At 41.8% G+C, this 20630-nt stretch overlaps 1 long non-coding RNA gene across 1 annotated transcript in view; it reads left to right on the forward strand.

Annotated features, from left to right (window-relative positions):
- Positions 1-20630, forward strand: part of LOC132405122 (uncharacterized) — a 42288-nt gene that overhangs the window by 3445 nt on the left and 18213 nt on the right. The window contains exon 2 of the long non-coding RNA XR_009515768.1: positions 4972-5034. This is a non-coding gene — a long non-coding RNA (uncharacterized LOC132405122). The remainder of the gene's footprint in view (positions 1-4971; positions 5035-20630) is intronic.

The raw sequence follows: 20630 nt of genomic DNA on the forward strand, positions 1-20630 counted from the left end.
TCTCGAAGAGTCACCAAGTGCACATCTGTCACATCAATCAATCCACCAGCATCTCCTCAAAACAGAATAATGCTAGTTTCACACCCCAGTCATTTCCTTCCTGGGATATATCCTTTCACCCCCAAGGCATTTCCATGGACCCAGAAAAAAGTACACAGTGTTTGCATAGGCTCACGCAAGCAACTGCAGCACTTCTTGGACTTCCAATTTCTAATGCTGGTACATCAGAAACATCAGCCAAATCACTGATCTTAGCACCTCCCTCGCCAAGTTGCCTATCTCACGAATAACCTGGTCTGCTGGTGTGGACCAGACTTTCAAGGAGCTCAAGGGACGATTCAACACCGCTCCCATTCTATACCATCCAAACCCCTCCAGGCCTTTTGTGATAGAGGTGACGCATCTGATGCTAGTGCTGGGGCCATCTTCTCCCAGCAGGGACCAGACAGGAAGAAACACACTTGTGCCATCTTCTTGCACAAGTTCAACTCTACACAGCACCGTTATAGAGTAGGTGACAGGGAGCTACTCATTATCAAATGGACCTTGGAGGAATGGAGACATTGGCTGACTGGAAAAGACAAAACCTTTCCTGAACTGGACTGACCACCAGAATCTCATCCTTTCAAAATTCCCACTAATTCAACCAACATCAGGTTCACTGGCCCCTCTTCTTCGAGCAATTCAGTTTCACCGTTTTATTTTCTCCAGTCCTGCTGAAGGGTCTTGGCCCAAGATGTCAACTGTATTCTTTTCCATAGATGCCACATAGCCTGCTGAGTCCCTCCAGCATTTTGTGTGTTGCTTGGATTTCCAATATTTGCAGATTTTCTCTTGTTTCTGATTCTATTATGGTTATTGGATTTACTAAATTTGCCTGCAAGAAAATGCATCTCAGGGTTGTATATGCTGACGTATGTGCTTTAATAATAACTTTATTTGAAGAGGTTATTTATCTGGCTGCAGGCCTCAAGTTCTTCTACCTCCTCTACAGGCCATCTCATTGTTGTTGGTGAAGAGCCCACCACTATCATGAAATTGGTGAACTTGACAATGTAATCGCAATGTGTTTGGCCGTGCAGTCAAGCAAGAGCAGAGCATAGCGCAGTGGACTCAGCAGCCAGCCCTAGTGGTGGTGGTGGTGGGGGGGGGGGGGGGGACACTATTTAGAGGATGATGAGGAGGGAGAAGTGCTTGAGCATCTTGACTTTCTGAGGTCCATTTGTTAGAAAGCCCCAGACCTGGTTGCACAGCAGTATATTTAGACCAAGGATTAGAAGTTTGTTCACCAAGTTCTGAGGAACAACAGGTTTGAATGCTTAACTGAAATGACATTGTGACATTTGCAAGACATTCTGAAGATGCTGGAAATCCAGAGAAAAACATACAAAACACTGGAGGAATTTTGCAGGCCAGTCAGCATCTATGGGAATGAATGATCATTTGGTGTTTTGAGATGAGTCTCGGCTCAAACCATTAACTATTTATTAATTTCCATAGATTCTCCTGCCCTGCTGAATTCCTCCAGCATTTTGTGTGTATTGTTCTGACATGTGTCCTTGTTTTCTAGGTGTCAGGGCCAGATCCTATGGCATTTGTCATAGAATTTTTAAAGTTTATTTATTGAGATACAGCGCAGAATGGGCCCTTTCAGCTCTGCAAGCCACACTGCCCAGTAAGCCCCGATTTAACTCTCACCTAATCATGGGACAATTTACAATGACCAACTAACGCTGTACCTGGGGAGGAAACCAGAGCTCCGGAGAGAACCCACACATTCTATGGGAGGACATACAGACACATACAGAATCAAATTCCAACCTCAAGCTATAACAGTGTTGCACTAACCCACTACATTACTGTGGCACCTTCTTGACCAGTTCTGGTGTGTGTGTGTGTGTGTGTGTGTGTGTGTGTGTGTGTGTGTGTGTGTGTGTGTGTGTGTGTGTGTGTGTGTGTGTGTGTGTGTGTGTGTGTGTGTGTGTGTGTGTGTGTGTGGATGTGTGCCATAACCAGCAAAACACTTCATGATGATTAGTGTCAGTGCCACCAGGCGGTAGTCATTTAGTTCTGAAGGTGTAAACTTCTTTTTCCTTGAAGTGTTGGAGATGTACTCTGAGATGTAATTCCTGAGTACTCTGCCTGGGATGGTGTCTGGCCTAGCAGCTTTATGGGGTTTACAAGGGTCAGATTTCTTCTTCCATCTGTTGCTGTTACGGACAGTGGCTTCTGTCCTGGAAGGGAAAGTGTTTGTGGCTGGCATTGTGTTGTATGCCTCAAAGCATGTATTAAAAAAAGTTTAGTGTTGGGGAGAGAGACATCACTGGTACAATTGATACAGTTCTTCCTTGCATAGTCAGTAATGTCCTTGATGCCCAGCCAGACATGCAAGGGATTGTTATTGGAAAGGTTCTTGAATTTTTTTTTGTGTGTAGGTGATCTTTGTCCTCTTGATACCCAAGATGATATTTCTCCTGACTGCTTTGAAAGCTGTTCTGTCACTAGACTTGAAGACAATTTTTCAGGCTTTTAGTAGGGAGTGCACCTCTGGGCCTCTGGTTGGGCAGTGAGATAATCATCCTTGAGGTAGCGATGTTGTCTACACACTAGCAGATGTTGCCAGTGCAAACGAAGTGCATTACTCAATCTGTGTTTTCTCCATTTGTGGTGGTCTCTGAACATCTGCCTGCTAGTCTGTTCAAAACTGTCCTGAAGCATGGAGATTACCTCATGATGTGATAGTCTTCTTGACCGCTTTTTCCATTTTCAGCAGCGATTAGTATGCTGGTATTAACAATATGCAAATATGGTCAAAGAGGCCAAGATGATGGTTTGAGAGAGCTTTGTAAGTACCACGTCTTTTTGTGAAAACATGGTGCAGTCTGTCTGTTCCCTAAAGGCCGTGGTGACATGTTGGTGGGATTTAGGTAACATAACCTGCACGTTAACATGAATGATGTCCCCTGTAATTCTGAAGTGCCCATCCAGCTGCTTGTTTAACAGAGTTGATACTGTAAAGCACTGTGCATCCTACGCATTTGTGCTCAAGGGTGATGAAGACAGCAATGATTAACACAACTTCACTCTAGGAAATGGGACTAACTTCTGAGATTCTCAGAAGGTATCAACTTGGTACTGGAGTCACACAGAAAGGGAGAGTAGTTTTCTACTCTCCTGAAAGAAATTGGGTAATCTGTCAGCTGATTTGAAGTAATATAATATTCTCAAACCAATATAATATTCTCAAACCTTATAATGCAATTGGAACTCGTACTTCTCAGTCCACTGGAGTAAGCATTAGGCTGCCTAACCAGCACAATCCAGTTATATTATCAGACTTAGAAATTCTTACTTTGCTCTTTTCAAATTCAACTTAGAAATATTTGTGTTAGCAGGGTGTTAACAGGCTGAAGTCAACATCAAGGAACAAAAAATAAATACAATGAATTTTGGAATTGCTGACAGGAATAGAAACAGAAAACCTACAGCAAAATACAGGCCCTTCAGCCCATGATGCTGTGCCAAACATCTATTTACTTTAGAAGTTACCTCTGGTCACCCATATCCCTCTATTTTTCTAAGCTCCATTTACCTATCCAGGAGTCTCTGACCTGGATGAGGAACTGGAGGGATGGGTTAGTAAGTTTGCCGATGACACAAAGGTTGGAGTTGTTGTGGATAGTGTGGAGGGCAGTCAGGGGTTACAGCGGGACACTGATAAAATTGCAAAACTGGACTGAGAAGTGTCAGATGGAGTTCAACCCAGATAAGTGTGAGGTGGTTCATTTTGGTAGGTCAAATATGATGGCAGTATGTAGTAAGTCTCTTGGCAGTGTGGAGGATTAAAGGGATCTTGGGGTCTGAGTCCATAGGACACTGAAAGCAGCTGCACAGGTTGACTCTGTGGTTATGAAGGCATACGGTGTATTGGCTTTCATCAATCATGGAATTGAATTTAGGAGCTAAGAGGTATGTTGCAGCTATATAGGACCCTGGTCAGACCCCATTTGGAGTACTGTGCTCAGTTCTGGTCGCCTCACTATAGAAAGGATATGGAAACCAGAGAAAAGGTGCAGAGGAGATTTACAAGGAGTGAACTAGGCCTTTTCTCCTTGGAACGACGGAGGATGAGAGGTGACCTGATAGAGGTGTATAAGATGATGAGAGGCATTGATTGTGTGGGTAGTCAGAGGCTTTTTCCCAAGGCTGCCAGAAGAGGACACGGTTGAAGGTGCTGTGGAGTAGGCACAGAGGAGATGTCAGGGCTAAGTTTTTTACTCAGAGTGGTGAGTATGTGGAATGGGCTGCCGGCAACGGCGATGGAGGTGGATACGATAGGGTCTTTTAAGAGACTTTTGGATAGCTACATGGAGCTTAGAAAAATAGAGGGCTATAGGTAAGCTTAGTAATTTCTAATGTAGGGACATGTTCGGCACAACTTTGAGGACCGAAGGGCCTGTATTGTGCTGTAGGTTTTCAATGTTTCTATGTAGGATCCTGGCCAGACCCAACTTGGAGAACTGTGCTCAATTCTGGTCACTTCACTACAGGAAGATTGTGAAAACTATAGAAAGTGTGCAGAGGAAATTACAAGGATGTTGGATTGGGGAGTATGCCTTATGAGAATAGGTTGAGTGAACTCGGGCTTCACTCTTTGGAGTGAGGGTGGATGAGAGGTGACCTGATAGAGGTGTACAAGATGATGAGAGGCATTGATCGTGTGGATAGTCAAAGGCTATTTCCAGGGCTGAAATGGCTAAAATGAGAGGGCACAGTTTTAAGGTGCTTGGAAGTCAGTGCGGATGAGGTGTCAGAGGTAAGTATTTTTTTATATTAATACACAGTAAGTGGTGAATGCGTGGAATGGGCTGCGAATCTCATACAATCATGGGCCTGACTTTCTAGTCCATGTTAATCAATGCTGGAGCTCCAACTGCACTTGCCTAACGATAAACTATGTCCTTTATGCAGAAATCTGGTGAGAGGAGAAGGGAATGATGCGATGATCTGAGGCTGTGAAAAGGTGTTTGACAGGTATCCTCAAAATGATGAGGGCAGAAACGTAATCACTCATAGTGTAAAATGAGGCCATTGTGTCCACAGGCCCACACATTCCTGGCAGAGCAAAACCATCTATTTCCCTCCAACATTGCAACATACTCTCTTTCAAGTCCTCTGATTCTTTTTTTTTGTCAATTGTCTTCATGAAAGGTAATTTACCACAAGACACAGGAGCAGAATTAAACAATTCAGTCCTTTGGGTCTGCTCTACCATTTCATCAAAGGAGATTTATTATCTCCCTCCACCCCTTTTAAACTTTCATACCATGACTAGTTAAGAACATATCAACGTCTGCTTTAAGTATACCCAATGACTTAGCCTCCTGTGTCATCTGTGTTAATGAATTCCACAGGTCCACCCTCTGCCTAAAGAAATTCCTCTTCATCTGTTTCAAAGTAATGTCCTTCTATTCTTAGGCTGTGCCATCTAGTCTTAGATTCTCCCACTATAGGAAACATCCTCTCCACACCCACACTGTCGAGCCCTTTCAATATTTAATAGGTCTCAATGAGATGACCCCCTCCCCCCACCATTCTTCTAAACCAGCACATACAGGCCTGGAGCCATCAATTTCTCCTCATATATTAAATTTATCATTCCTGGGATCATTCTCGTGTACCTCCTCTAGACCCTCTCCAATGCCAGCATATCCTTTCTTAGATAAGGGACCCAAACCTGCTTCCAGTACTCAAAGTATGCTCTGGGCAATGATTTATAAAACCTCAGCATTATATCTTTGCTTTTCTATTCTAGTCCCCTCAAAATAAATGCTAACATTGTATTTGCATTCCTTACCACTGACTCAACCTGCAAATTAACCTCCAGGGAATTCTGAATGAGCACTCCCAGGTCCCTTTGCACCCTTGATTTCTGAATTTTCTCCCTATTCAAAAAGTAGTTTGCCTTTATTCCTTCTACTAAAGTGCATGACCATACACTTCCCTACACTATTCTATCTGCAACACACACAAAATGCTGCCTGTCCTGCTGCATTCCACCAGCATGTTGTGCGTGTTGCTTGAATTTCCATCATCTGAAGATTTCCTCGTGTTTGACTATTCTATCTGCCACTTCTTTGCCCATTCTCATCATTGTGCTTCCTCAATTCTGCTTGCCCCTCCAATTATCTTTGCTTTGTCTGCAAACTTGGCCACAGAGCTACCAATTCTGTCATCCAAATCATTGACATATAACATGAAAAGAAACGGCCCCAACACCAACACCTGCAGAACCCCAATGGCAGCTGACCAGTAAAGGCTCCCCATATTCACCGTTTAGTCATCTTGGCTTTGCTTTGACAATACCTCATCATCACTTATGTTTTGGAACCCCAAGACATAAAAACTAAATGAAAGGAAAACATGAGAGTTAGGAGGTAAGCAGTGTACTTCATTTTTTATTTTAAATGAGGCACGCACATGTCATGTGGTAGAATCATGAAGTATACAATTTGTATTTTTGCATACAACCATAATGACTTTGATAAAAACAAGGAATATGTAATTAAGCAATATAGTTATAATATTACTCTAACACTGCTGAAATATTAAATACACAACAGTACGACCTTCAGGAAAGCCATCTCATATTGAAGTGGCAAATCAAAACCAAACTTGAATCACTGAAGGATGCTCAATAGCTGTGCTGAATGCTAAATTCTACAAAGTGGAACCAAGTGACATATGTGATGAGACGTTTTCATTCCCAGATTCAATGCCTTTTGCACTCATTTTGACTAGCAAAATGTAGAGGCACCTTCAGGAATTTCTCCAGCCCCCAATGACCCAGTGATCTCAGTCTCTGAGGCCCACGTGAAAGTGTCCTGCAGGAGGGTTAACCCACGGAAAGCATCATCCGACACAGATGGAGAACCTTGTCGAGGACTAAAAACATATTCTGATCAATTGGCTGGAGTGCTAATTGATATCTTTATCCTCTCACTTGGTAGTGTAAGGTACCCCCTGCTTCAGTCATACCAATCATACTAAGAATAAAGTGGTAACCTGCCTCAATGACTATCGCTCAGTAGCACTTGCATCCACTGTGATGAAGTGCTTTGTGCATTTGTTGATGAAACGTATCAAATTCATGCTTGAGGAGAAAGGAGGATCTGCTCTAAATTGCCAACTGTTACAATACGTCAAAAGTAGATCCCATTTTATTGGCTCTTCGCTCAACCCAGGTATATCTAGACAGTGAAGATCTGTACTTCAGGATGCTCTTCATTGAGTACAGCTCTGTATTCAACATTATCACCCCTCAAAACTAATCAATAAGCTGCAAGATCTTCACCTCAATCCTGCCTTGTACAATTGTACAATTAAGTAATTGATTTAATTACTTGCAAACCCCAGTCAGTCAAGATTGGCAACAATATTTTCACAATCTCCATCAGCGCAGGTGCACCACAAGACTGTGTCCCTAGCCTCCTGCTCTACTCTCTTTATACTTATGTCTGTGAGGCTAAGTACTGCTCCAATGCCGTATTTAGGTTTGCTGATGACACCAGAGTTGGCTGAATCTCAGGTGGTGATGAATCAGCAAAGAGGATGGAGATTGAAAATCTAGCTGAGTGATACCAAACAACAACTTCTCACACAGTTTTAGCAAACTCAAAGAACTGATTATTGACTACAGGAGATGGAAACCAAAGGCCCTCAACCAGTCTGCATCAGAGGATCAGAGATGGCCCGGGTCAGTAACTTTAAATTCCTTGGCATTATATTTTCAGAGGATCTCTTGTTGGTCAAGCACACAAGTGACATTAGAAAAAAAACATAGCAGTGCCTCTAATTTCTTAACAGTTTACAAAGATTCAGCATGTCATCTACAACTTTGACAAACTTCTATAGATGTCTAACCACCAAGTTTGGATCATGATCTGCCAATGACACATCTGACTGAAGTATTAGAGCTGTGTTGGTGGGATTGTGTCTGAATCTGAGAGCCAGCCAGAGGCAAGTGGATGAATCAGTACCCATAGCTGGAAGCCAGACAGGATGAAGTGAATGCATACACCGACAAATCTGGAAAGCTCAGAAATACAAGTGATTTCTCTGGTTTGAAATTAGGGAAGATGAATTTAAGTATCCAGGGGAAAGAAAAAAGCTTCCAGTAAACATGTTCCATCTGTTGGCTTCTACAGGAAACATGTAAACCAACAAAAAAAATCTTGGTGTTTGAACTTGTACTTTCCAAGAGATAAAAGCCTCAACTGAGAACTGGACTACAAATGAGCATATGTTGTTTATCCAGTGTTCAAATTCAATTTGAGAGCTCCTTAAAGCTATTTTAAATGCTGTAAAACAATTATGTTATTCCACAGTCCCATTTTATTGAAACATTGTTGGACTTCCTCATTAAAATCCATGCGTGTTTTTTTCTCAGCAAGCATTTGTGACAATGTATAGTTGTACTTTGCTCAGCTGCTGATCTATTCTCAGTCACACTGCTGAAGCCTTACAGGCATGCTGGAAACATGCAATTGGCCAAACAGAGATCCAAATGGTTGTAGGGTGGAGCACTTTAAAATCAATTTGTTAGCACATATAACATGGAAGAATACAGCTCAGGCCCTTCATCCCACAAGGTCTCTGCCCATTTCAACTATATCTCTCTGCCTCCACATAATCCATCTCCTTCCATTCCCTGCATATTCATGTGCCTATCTAAAAGCCTCTGAAATACCACCATTGTCATCTGCTTCCATCACTTCCCCTGGCAACCCATTCCAGGCATCCGCCACTCTGTAAATATAAAAAAAACTTGCCAGATACAGTACATTTCCTTTAAACTTTTTCCCTCACTGTAAATTCATGTCCTCTAGTTTTTTTTTTGACATTTCTACCCCAGGAGAAAGATTCTGACTGTCTACCCTATCAGTACCTCACATGATTTTATAAACTTGTCAGGTCTTCCTTTCAGCCTCTGACACTCCAACATTCACGCTCTTCCAAATCCAGCACATCAAGTCAAGAGTACTCCCAAGTCTTATGACAGCTACAGTCATTCAGTCTAACAAAAAGCATACTTTATACATCACCACCACTGCCCAAGTACTCAAACTATTCCCATACAAGAATCATAAAGAAGCAATTGCCAGGAGAGCTTATGATCACCACACAGGACTCTGGTTTCATGACCACATGTTGGGAAATCCTTTACTATACCTCCAATATAGATATCTGGTCTGCAGTATAACACATTTCCTAAGCTTGAGTAGTCGATGGTGATTTCTGACTTCACAGTAAACTCTTCCATAAGCATTTCTGGTAGTAGCAGCCATTACTCATTATTATCTTAACTTAATATCATTCCTTAAGTTTGAGAGGAGGGGTAAGGAAACCAATTTGCCCTGGGAACCAGTTGTCTCCCATCCAGAGCAGTGATGAAAATGCTGGACTAGATGGGAAAAGGGCAGTTAAGTTGTCTGGCCAGCCAAAGACCTAGAAAAATATCCACTGCACCGGAGTCAACGAAGGCTCCAAGAGCATGCTAATGTTCTTAAAAGAGAAAGTGACACCACTTCAGAAGTAGTAGGGCCAGGAGAAAAATTAGAGGTCATCACAGTCCTCCCCTTGGGAGTTTTCCAATAATTTTGGGCAAGAAGAGCGATAGTGGGTGGCCAGCCTCTCTGCAAGAAACACAGCACTTCTCTCTTCGTCTCTCCCACTCAGATGCAAAGAGTCTAGTTCTATCTATTTGCATTGGCTCTTCAAGAGGAGGAGTTGATGGCATTCTGGGTGAAGTCTTTGAATGTGGGGTCAAAAATATCAAACAGGTGTGAAGGAAAGTTATTTGGGAAAATTCACCATGTGTTTCTCACCTCCTCTCAGATGGAGAGTTATCAATCTGGATTGCCAGTCTGAGGTTCTCCAGATCTTCAAATGGGTCTCAAGCCACTAAAATATCCTTAAGATCATTATTAAGACCCTGTTGAAATGTGGCAGCCTCTATGCTCTATGGTGCCTCTATGTTCCAACCACTCTTTGCAACCAAAGTGTGGAATTCTATAGAGTAGTCCACCACAGATCTGGTGCCATGACATAGACAGAGGAGTCTGTTGGCTGTCTCTTGACCACTGGTGAGGTCATTGAACAACCTCATTGTTCTAGTAAAGAGATGGATGAATCTTTCTCCCATAGTGCCATTACTCATAAGAGGGCCTTACCTGAAAGGGCTGAGGTGATGTATATCACCTTATTTTGATCTGAAGGGAATTTGGAAGGTTGTAAACAAGAGAAAGTCTGCAGTTGCTGGAAATCCAAACAACACACACAAAATGCTGGAGGAACTTAACAGGCCAGGCAGCATCTCTGGAGGGGAGAAAAAGTACAGCTGACACTTTAGGCCAAGACACTTCAGCAGAATACAGACTACTGAGTTCCTCCAGCATTTTGTATTGGATGGTGTAACTCAAATGGTAAGGAATATGGTAAGGAATGATAAGAAGTGTATCAAAAGCTCCAGGCAAAACTTGGAGTTACCATTACCATCAAACTGCTCAAGAGCTGATAGGTTTAATGATCTTTCACAGGAGTTAAGGAAACCTGTGGCAGCACACAATCAAGTACTCAGAACTAGAACCAATCTCAGAAGAACATAAATCTCACACAACAGACTCAGAATTTTTGCAGCGAGGTTAGTATCTCCTGGAGCACGAGCTTGTCTCCCAAAGCTTCTCCTTGACAAGCCAATGCTGTATGCAATGGAGTGTGAACAGTTGCATCCAATGTGGCACCCCGTCTTGCTGTAATGATGAATTCAGGCAGGAGAACCCATATACAGAGAGGCTATGGCTCAAGTATAGAAAACAGATGAGAGTTTATTCACAGAAGAATCCCCAAAGATACACATAGAAACATAGAAAACCCTCAGCACAATACAGGCCCTTCGGCCCACAAAGTTGTGCCGAACATGTCCCTACCTTAGAAATTACTAGGGATACCCATAGCCCTCTATTTTCCTAAGCTCCATGTACCTATCTAAAAGTCTCTTAAAAGACCCTATCGTATCTGCCTCCACCACCGTTGCCGGCAGCCCATTCCAACCTCTTCCAAATATCACTGTGGAAAGGCTAGTTCAAGACAGTGACGTGGTCGGTGCATGTAACTGAAATAGTACAAGGTCAAACAAGAAACCCTCAGTTACCAATAACACAACACAAAAACCACGGGGACCAATTAACAGGTAAAAACAAGCCACAATTGGGTAAATTAACTACATTCTGGTGAAGTAGAGTGCTGAGGTCTGAGGAGATTGAGAGGGGATCTGATTGCAACATATAAGATTATTAAGGGATTGGACAAGATAGAGGCAGGAAATATGTTTCAGATGCTGGGAGTACCAGAGGGCATGGTTTGAGAATAAGGGGTAGGTCATTTAGGACAGAGTTAAGGAAAAACTTCTTCCCCCAGAGAGTTGTGGGGGTCTGGAATGCACTGCCTTGGAAGGCAGTGGAGGCCAATTCTCTGGATGCTTTCAAGAAGGAGCTAGATAGGTATCTTATGGATAGGGGAACCAAGGGATATGGGGACAAGGCAGGAACCGGGTATTGATAGTAGATGATCAGCCATGATCTCAAAATGGCAGTGCAGCCTCGAAGGGGCGAATGGTCTACTTCTGCACCTATTGTCTATTGAGGTCTGGGGCCCTCCTGCCAATGAAGCTTCATGACAGCTCCAGCATTTCAACATGCCTTTGCTCACAGAGCTCAATGAGAAGAATGTATTTGGGGGGGGGGGGCACATTAATGACAGGCAGAACATGGCATTCCTGAGCTGAGGTAGAAGGGCACCTACGGAGCTTGTGTGCTGACAGGGAGAGGTTGGGTAAGTGCAACAATAGGAAAGCATGAAGAGAAGGTTCTTGGGCAAAATATGGAGCAGTCATAGAGCAATACAGCAAAGAAACAGGGTCTTTGGTCCATGCTGACCTCAACATTCTCCTTGATGGTCCCAGTTACTGTGTTTGGCTCATAAGTCTCCATCAAACTATCCAAATCCCTCTTACTTGTTGGAATTGCACCCACCTTGACCACTTACTGAGCTGGCATACTCCAGCTATTCAATATTGTATATTTTTAAAATGAAAAGCTACCTCTCAGGTCTCTTTTAAACCTCTCCCCTCTTACCCTCTATGCCCGCTAGTTTGGACTCCCCAGCTGTGGAGCAAAGACTATGATTATCCATTTCATTCATACCCTTCATGATTTTATCAACCTCTGAGGTTGCCCCTCATTCTCCTGCACTCCTGGGAATAAAGATCCAGTGAGGCCAGCCTCTTCCTGTAATTTTAGTCCAGGTCACATTCTTGCAAATCTCTTCTGTGTCCTCCCCAGTTTAATAACGTTTTCTTGTAATAGGGTGGCCTAAACTGTACACAATAATCCAAATACAGTCTCACCAACAACTTGTATAACTGCAACATAATGTCCTATTACTAAATTCCATACCCTGCCTAATGAAGGGAGCATGCTAAACACCTTCACTACCTTGTCTACCGCTTTCAGCAAACTTTATGCTTATTCAACAACATTTGCCAGTGCTGTGCTATCCACTGTATATGTCCTATCCTTGTATGATTGCCCCAAATGCATAGCCTTGCAATATATATAAGTTGAAATCCATTGTTATTCCTCAGCCCAGCCCCCAAGCTATCAAGATCTCCTCATAGTTCATTGTAACGTGCTACACTATCAACAAGACCCCTATGTAAGTATCATCAGCAAACTTGCTAATTGTACTAAATAATTTACATAAATATTGAACAACAAAGATCCACTGACCACTGGAGCACCTCACTAGCCGCAGTGAGAGAATCGAACTTCAACCATCACCTTCTGTTGCCTACCATTGAGCCAGTCCTGAATCCACCTCACTAGATCACCCTGAAGCTCATGCATCCTAATCATGCAGTTCAACTTGCCATGTGGGACTTTGTCAAAAGTCTTGCTAAAGTCCACTGTCTTGTCTTCATCTAGTCCCTTAATTATCTCCTCAAAAAAACTCTAGCAGAATGTTTAGACATGACTTCTCATTCTGACTATTCCTAATCAGGCCTAGATTCTGCGAGTGATGGTAGATCTTCCCTCTAGAAACTCCCTTACAACTGAATTCCAGCCTATTGTTACATGGCCTGTCCTTGCTACCCTTCTTGAACAATGTAATAACATTAGCCACCCTGCAATCTTCTTGAACTTCGTCAACTCAAGAATGCAAGATCAATGCAATTATCTATACAAAGGGCCTCCCATAAGTTATAGGGCTGACTTGGTCAGGTCCTGGAGATTTGCCTTCCTTAATGCATTTCATGGATGCAAATACTGTACTTCCTTGTTTGTATGTGAGTATGTTCCAAGACTTCACTTTTTATTAGTTCATTTCTTTGGCATTTATGATATTCTCCTTGACAAAGATATTAAAAATCTCAGCCATCTCCTGCAGCTCCAAGTATTGACGGCCCTGATTTTAAGCCCATGATTTTAAGAGGGCCAGACTAGTCCCTAGTTACCCTTTTACTGATAAGAATCTCTTGGGTTTATCTTTAATCCCCTCTATAAAATCCATCACATTCCCTCCTTTTTTACTGATTTCCCTATCATGCCTGCTTTTAAACATTTTGGATATGTTGAGGGATTCATTCATACCCAGCTGCCTAAACATGATGTGCATTTCCTTCTCTTTCCTTACCAGAGTCTCAATATCTCTCATCAGCTAGAGTTCCCAGATCTTGGTCTGTCACCCTTCACCCTAATGCAAACATGCTGTCCTGGTTGACTGATATTGTAGGTTTTCACAAGTAAAATGGCAGAGGCATTTTGTGCTTAAGAAAAGCAATAGTAGCTCATTGAACACCAAAACCAGAACACAAAGTACACTAAAAGTCCATTACGAGACTATCTCATCAGGTCAGACCCGCCACTTGAAGTGCACCCCTACTCAATGTCTGAAGTTGTGAATTCTTTTATACTGGGCACCCCATCAGCCCCTCACTAACAGCCACTGGCCTCAGTGGTTAGAGGTTCTGTGTGTCTAGGGTCAATTTGACTTGGGTCCCGCCAAACCCATGAGATTGGGATGTCTCGCCTAGGTAAATCCGGATTTGTGTGAATACTGTGTAACTTATTGCTCCCATGCAATCGCCTAACAGCTAGAAATAAAGTTAACTTAGCCAAACTGTTATTAAAGAAAGAAAAGAACAAAAGGGCCCATTATAATTAAATAGTCAAATGTGCGCAGGTTGGAGCTGTAATCTTCCAAAAGCCATTGCATCAGATGTACTCATGGCACCAACTTGTATTCACCAATCTCCAGTAGAATTCCTCCTTTTGGGCTCCATTGGATTGTGCATTTCTGCTGGAGCAAATCCTAGGGCTGGTTCTCTCGAACTTCTTCTCTCTCCATCTCCAGACAAAAAAGACTTCAATCCACCTCAGTGTCCACCACAAAACATCTTCCCCCAGCATTCTCTATCTCCTTCTCCCAGTTCAACTGTCCTGTTTGGATGACACAACATTCCCAAGCATCTCTTATCTTTAATGGTAACCCAAACACTACCAGCAAAACACATTGCTGCTACAGAAAACCATTGCATGAAATGCATAACATTAGCAGTAAAATCTTAACCAGGTCATGACATTCTCCCCCCACCAAAAATAGCCATGTCCGCATGGCTGAAATTTATCAACCCATGATTAATAATATAGTTTTCAAAGGAATTCTGTGACGACAGGACCTCGAATCCATTCTAACTGGTAGTAACATATCTCACTGGGGGATAGATGCAACACTCTGTTCCCCCATTGCATCATAGGCCAGCCTATCTGGAGGCTTCCTGCCTCTTTGATACCTCCTTATCCCATCATCCACTCCAATCTCAGACACTCCTTGAGATCTACTTGGAGAGACCTTCCCTGTCCATTACTAGTGCCTTTCGGCAATTCACGTCCCCATCATTTGACTGAGTTCAGCTTCATCCCCAGATACTTTGGAGCCCAGTTTCCCTTCATTGTCCAGCTGCAGGCCTGCCTGTCCACAGCTAGTCCTCCCTGCTACATCCACATCAGCATGGGGAGGTTTGGGAACATCTTCAGTTATTGGGGAACTTGCATAAGGTAACATGTGCCACAACACCATTTCCTCATCCTCTGAGTTTGTGCAGCAATCAGTCATTAAGCTCCCTTCAGGTATCTCCACTGATTGCCTTTCTGTTCTCCCACGACACCGCATGTCAGCTCTGGGTCAACATGTACCTCTTGTCCTAGGTGGGTCAGAACTTCAGAAGGTGGTTCCGATAGAGAATTTTGACAGGCTCATTCCTGTCTTCTGGCTTCACCCAAAAAACTGGCACATTTGCCATCTGACTCTCCACTATGTAATGTGTAGTCAGCCAACTAGGTAGAAGCCTTCTAGCTAATGCTCAAGTGTTTAAAGAAATTGGATGAAGAATTACCAAATAAACCTGATATGTGTACATAAAACCTGGTTGAAATCTTGTCCAAATTTTAAGATACAAGGTTATGTCAGAAAATGGATAATGGAGGAGAGGTCAAAAATGGGATAGCACATAAATTGTTGGAGATTGTGTTTGTTTGAGTCAATTGTGGTTAAAATTTGAGGAAAGAATAGTAAATTATAGTTAATTTTTTATAACCTTAACACCTCATATATTGGAATGTGTAAATCGAAATGGGAAAAATAAGGTGTGGGGATTTGAATGCTCATTTGAGGGGTTATAGCGGCACAAATGTGAGTGGAGCGGTGGTGTTTTAGAAGAGAAACGTCTGGTTATATTGACAGATGGCAGGATTACTATGATAAATAACTATGATAAATCCATTTAACAGCACAGTTTCTGCTATAGATCTTGATCTGGTACCTGAGGCTATAGTAAGGGATCTGGTAAGAGGGTGGTGCGCTCAGTTGCTGTGGTTTCTATGGAGTCAATCATAGGTATTGTTGTCTTTTTTAAACATATACTTTATGACTGCAAGACCCTGCTGAAGGTTAAGAACTTGAAGAACTACAGGTAAACCCCATCAGCAAGTTGGTTTTTCGTGGAGGAAATGGATTTGGTGTGGATTGTAGAGAGGCATCAAAGGAGTTGATGCGCAAAGGCAGTGTACAGTCTAACACCGAGTGATCATCTTAGTCGCTTTTCTTGTGATTGCAAGAGCCTGTTGGACATGGTTCATGTGGAATGCTGCAAGTCAGATTCAACGATATGTTGGCAGACAGCGGAGAAGATGTGTGGCCTGGCTCAGAGTGAGGACTAAGCCTCCAGCCACAGTGCTACCCAGGAGAAGGCATTGGAGTTGTGGACCCCCAGCGGAGTGCTAGAAGCCATGTGGATGGCATCCAAGCTGGAGACAGTGCTGCCCCCCACCCCGCCCCATTGTTTGGCGTAAGGCAAGCTGTATTGTGTTCAACTGCACACTGCTGCAACTTGCATGGACTCAAGGTCTTGGCATATCTTACTTTGTGTGACTATTTTACTGATACATGTGATTGCTATTTTATATGTGTTATATGTGCATTGTGCTGCATATGACTGTTGGTAATGTGTTTTGCACCCTGGCCCTGGAGTAACACTGTTTTACTTAGCTGTATTCACGCATGGTGAATGACAATTGAACTTGAACTTGGGAGTGTATGATGTTACAACCGTGGGAGTGATCACTTCCTCATCATCTGTACAATAGGAATAGTTGTGTATCAGAGGAAAGGTTCATATTCACAAATGGAATTTTAAAAAGGCAAATTAGGATGTGTTTGAGTTATGTGAAAGTAGATTTCCTGATCATTTGGCTTTGGAGGATATTGAGCTGAGTAATAATACCTTGTGCTCTGTACTCAGCTCAATAGCTAAGGAATCAATTCCCAGATCTTTGGGAGATAATAAGAAGAAAGCTGTTTCCTGATGGATGGATGAATGTAACAGAGCTGTGAAGGAGTGGAATGAAGCACTTCGGAAAGTTAGACAGTGTTACTTCTATTCATCTTTCAAGCTAAAGTTAGAAATGCAGTGAGAATGGCAAAGAAAATATATTGTAGAACATACTGTGATACTATTTAGAAAAAGATCAAGGTCGGGGAAGTTTGGGGTTTGATACAGAAAATGGGGGAGTTAGAAAACTTGATGCATTACCGGTTTTGTATGGTAGGGAGAGGGTTGCAGTTACTGACTGAAAAAGCAGGATTACTAGCAAAAACATATGTCAGTGTACTTAGTTCAGCCAATTTATGTAAAGAAGAGAGGTCTTATAGAGAAATAGTTTTGGCAAACAATCCTCAGATTGCCGAGAAAATGAATGTTCCAGTTCCTGCTTGGATGTCGAACTTACATTGTTTGAACTTAAAAAAGCTTTTTAATAGTGCTGGTCAGACATCGCTTGGGAAAGATGATATTTGTTTTAATATGTTTACATGGTTATTAGATTCGAAACTTGTGTTGGTTTTGAAATTCTTTAATACAATACTGGTTGAAGGGTGACTTTCTTCCTGGAAATGAGCAGTTTTTATCCCTATTTTGAAGTCTGGTAAGGATCAATGGGATGGTTATGTACGGTATTATAATTTCAAAGCATTAAACTAATTTAAAGGAAGACACGGGAGTTGAAATGCAGGCCTAACCTTGAGTTTTACTTTTAAGTGAGGCATGCACATATCATGTGGAAGTGTGATGATGTATGTAATTAATGTATTTTACATGAAATCCATAATTAATTATTTAAAGTAACAAGAATGCTTAAACAATATATACACAAGATTATTCAAATATTACTGAAATATTAAACACACAACGCTCCTCCCTGCTTAGCTATAAACCACAACTCAATAGAGAATGCATCTCAACTACAGTATATACAGATAATACAACTACTGTATACAGATATCCACAGTATAGTCAATTTTATATTTTCCCATTTTAGCCTAAAGGTTTAATCGCTGTGGAGGATTCCTTACTCTTAACATCTTTCTTGACAAGAGGGATCACTCAAGGTGACACTTGAGGCTGTGAAAACAATCTCAGGTTCCATGGTGGTTGTAGGAGTTGACTCTGAGACAGCAGGAAGTGGTTCTGACAGCGATAGCCACCTTTTTTCTTCTTCTAGTTTGTGAATCTTGATCCTGAAACCATACATTTAGCTCACCGGAGTATTCTTTTATTAATTTTTGTGTTGCTCCCTTTACAATCTGATCTTTTCTCTTGGTTTTCTCATCCGAACATTGCTTGACAAATCCTTTGTTTTTTATCTCAATTGATTCCTTTATTTTTGCCTTCCATTCATCCAGTTGGGTTTTGGTCTTTGCATTTACTTTTACAAGCAGCTTTTTGTCTCCCACTTCAAGTTCATGCAATAACCTTAATGCATGCAGAGTAAATTGTGGTTTTTTTATACTCATAAAAGCTGAATGCTTGCAACTTTCCTAAAGCTGCTTGAACTCTCGATCAGATTAAAGCCAAGCCACATTTCTCAGGTAACTGCCTGATTACCATATCAGAAGCTTTCTCAGAAATGTTGCCCACACAAACTCTTGTAGTTGAGCCACTGCTTTTGTCCCTTTCCAACCAGAGGTACAGAAATTGGCATCAACACCCATTTGTCCTTCGTTGGACAATGCTTCATGGTGTTGGGCATGAAGACAGTTGTGGCATGATCCAGTAACATTCTGAATTCACTTTCATTTGGCTTCATTACAGGGGATGTGGCATGCAAATGATAGCTGCATCTCCAATCAAGTTGTAGTTGTCTCAGCCAATCATGGCCCCAAATACTGGTCCTTCTGTTTTTACCACACATAAGCTCAATTGATTGTTGTATTTCGCAGTCTTGGCGTCATCCCCACAGGAGTTGTATCTTCTCCAGTATAAGTACTTAGTTGAGTACTGCAGGCTTCAGTTTGGTATCTTTGAAGTGCTGTTAAAACTTTTTATTTGGAAAAACTGATATAGTCAAGCCAGTGTTTAACTCTCTTTTAACTAATTTGCTATTCACTTCTGGCATAGGCCATGTTGCTTGTCAATTTCATGGCTACACAGTCCTGTGTCACTATCATTATCATATTTTTCATCAATAGCCTGCAGATTAGTGCTCTTTTTGAAACTGCAACTTAACTTATTGTTTTTCTTCTCTTCCCTGAGCAGTCCATTTATTTTTGCCTGCCCAACGTGCTCTTTGTACGTGACCTACTTTGTTGCGTTTCCTGCAAATTTTGCCTTTAAACCTGCATTTTTTTTGGTGTATGCAAGACCCTACCACAATGGTAAAACAACCTGTTTGGCCAGGCTGATTCCTATTTCGATGTTGAAACTTTGTTGATGCTCACTTTCATTCCTGACTGCAACTCAATTGCACCTCTACCTATGATATCCGTTGAAACAGCAATTTAATTACTCTTTTTAATGTAAATTGTGCTTCAGTTTGGAGCCTTCTTTGAAATCTTTGCTTAAAGATTCCACAAACTAAATGATCTCTCAGTGTATGATTAAGCCAATTACCGACCTGACAATGATCAGGCAATCTCTTCAATTCAGCCATGTATGCTGAAATGGACTCCACTTCTTTTTGATTCCACTGAAACCTAAAGCATTCTGCAATTAATTCTGTTTCTAAGTGTTCCAGCATTATTTTGACTATAGTAAAAAAAGTAATTTTTGTTGGTCTAGTTGGAACAGTTAAACTTTGAAGCAAGCTGTATGCCTTTAGACCTAATACACTCAGCAAAATTGGCACTCGCTTCTCTTTTGCTATTTCCTTTCCTTCAAAATACTATTACAATAGCTCAGCGTACACGAGCCAGTTACCCGAAGTGTAATCAAGTTCGTCAATCTTTCTGCCGTAGGTAGCCATTTCTGTCTTGTTATGATTATTATCATCCGGCATTCCTCCGTTTACTGCCTTTTTCAACGGGTTAATCTGCACGTGCTGGGCTGCATTTTTTTATTCGATTGTTATTCCTCCCCGTGCTGATCTGTTTGAACATCTCACTGCTCTTGAATGGATTTGTAGTCATCTTGGGTTCATTTTAAAAATACTTCGTTGTTAACCCAATATTGAATCAGATCAATTAAGATTGTTATATTTTGTAACTTCAAAACATTAAGCTAATTCAAAGTAAGTCTAGAATGTAGGTTCAGCTTCAAGTTTACTTTTAAGCAGAGCGCATATGTATCACGTGGTAGCATGATGACGTATGCAATTAACATTTTTACATGTAACACTCTGTAAGGATTCATGGCTAATGTAATGGTTTCTCTGTAGCAGCATTGTTTTGGTTATGATTAGAGATAATGAGGGCTTAAGAATGTGTACCATCAAATAAGAGGTGTGTTGTTTCTTCCTTGTGTGTCTGAGAGAAGGGATTCACAGTCTTTTGTCAGCAAGAGCTGAAGAGAGAAGACGTGAGTGGAGAGAGTCAGTAGACGCAGGATGGAGTGGACTTAGAGTGAGAGTCCATGAGTCGAGGACATTCGGAGGAGGTCGATGGGAACGAATGGATGGACAACCATGAACTCACATGTGCACATTAAAATTGGCCCTTTTAATTTTCTTTACAAACCCTAT

Source organism: Hypanus sabinus, chromosome 15 (genome assembly GCF_030144855.1).
Source record: "Hypanus sabinus isolate sHypSab1 chromosome 15, sHypSab1.hap1, whole genome shotgun sequence".
Lineage (NCBI taxonomy): Eukaryota > Metazoa > Chordata > Chondrichthyes > Myliobatiformes > Dasyatidae > Hypanus > Hypanus sabinus.